This window comes from Crocodylus porosus, unplaced genomic scaffold (assembly GCF_001723895.1).
Source record: "Crocodylus porosus isolate Cpor-Errol unplaced genomic scaffold, CroPor_comp1, whole genome shotgun sequence".
NCBI lineage: Eukaryota > Metazoa > Chordata > Crocodylia > Crocodylidae > Crocodylus > Crocodylus porosus.
The window spans coordinates 37486687-37488090 of record NW_017728947.1 but is presented as its reverse complement, the minus strand read 5'-3'; the positions used below and the strand labels follow the sequence as shown (position 1 = coordinate 37488090).

General features: G+C 49.9%; 1 long non-coding RNA gene across 1 annotated transcript in view; it reads right to left on the bottom strand.

Annotated features, from left to right (window-relative positions):
• The window catches only part of LOC109320922, a 21533-nt gene that overhangs the window by 3206 nt on the left and 16923 nt on the right, over positions 1–1404 (bottom strand). The window lies entirely within an intron of this gene.

Genomic DNA, 1404 nt, shown 5'->3' with positions numbered 1-1404 from the left:
TCAGTGTAAATTCCCGTCCCTCCATTCCCATTCTCTCCCCTCTCCCCCCCGCCTCCAGTCTACTTTACTGTCTGACTTACTGTCCCCAGATGAACCAGGTATGGGGTAAGGAGAGCGGGGAGGCTCCAGAGCTGCTCCTGTCCTGGTCCAGCTAGGCTGCACATGACAGGGAACACCTGGGGGGAACCAGACATGGAGGGGGAACGTGCCCACTTCTGCAGCCATCCCTGGCTAAGCTCAGCTCCCTGCAGAGCCCAACTGGAGCAGGCAGGATGCGAGTCCCTGGGGAGATGTAGATAGTGGCAGTGGTGGGTGGGGGTAGATGGGGAGGTGTGGCTGAGCACAGAGATAAAGGAAGGAGGGGGGATTCTTACCCAAAAGGGTTCTGTGCCTCTGCACCCCTTCTGGATCTGTCCCTGGTGGAGGGAGTGGGTGTGAAAGAAGTCTGAATGGGGAAGTTGTTCTCTGTGCAGGGAACAGTATGGCAGAATGCCTGAAAGTGAGAACATAAGAAGCACTTGAAGGCATCACAGAGATAGCAAGGAAGGATACCTGCTGAGAAACATGTTCCGAGACACAGGTTGATGTGAGCATGCAGAGCCTTAGAGGAGAGAATGAGAGTTTTGATATGGTTTCAGAGAGGAATTAAGTCTAGAGATTAGAAGAGAAAGTGATATAGTCTGATCAGTGGTCATAGAAGATTGTGAAAAATAGCATGAGTACAGAAGGTTCTGCTTTCAAATGCCATCGTCCCTCCACACTTGTGTATCCACAGTTGTATATGTATACACATGTGCATTCACTTTTCAGTCTCTCACTCGGAGGTGAAAAGAACAGTGCACAGGATGAAAAAGAGGCATATGCATGTGCAAAAAAAATTATAAAAAAGTGTGCACACAAGGATCTCCATATAACTTTGCATGAACACAAGATGGATTCATAGACATTTGGGCTGGAAGGGACCCCAGAGGATCATCGAGTCCAGCCCCCTGCCCCAGGGGCAGGAAGTCAGCAGGGATCATAGGATCCCAGCAAGATAAGCATCTAAATGTGTCTTGAAGGTGTTCAAATTGGGTGTTTGAACTGCCTCTGATGGCAGTCGATTCCAAACCTTGGGGGCTTGGATAGTAAAGAAGTTCTTCCTTATGCCCAGCCTGAAATGGTCACAGCAGAGTTTGTGACCATTCAATCTTGTCCTACCTTGGGGCACTCTGGTGAGCAGACTTCCCCCAGATCCTGGTGAACATCCCTGATAAACTTGTAGGTGGCCACCAGATCACACTGAGCCTGCGCTTTTCCAGGCTGAAGAGTCCCATGGCTCTCAGCCTCTCATCATATCTCAGCCTCTCATCATATCTGTCTTCCATGACTTCTGATCATGTGCTTGGCTCTCCTCTGCACTCT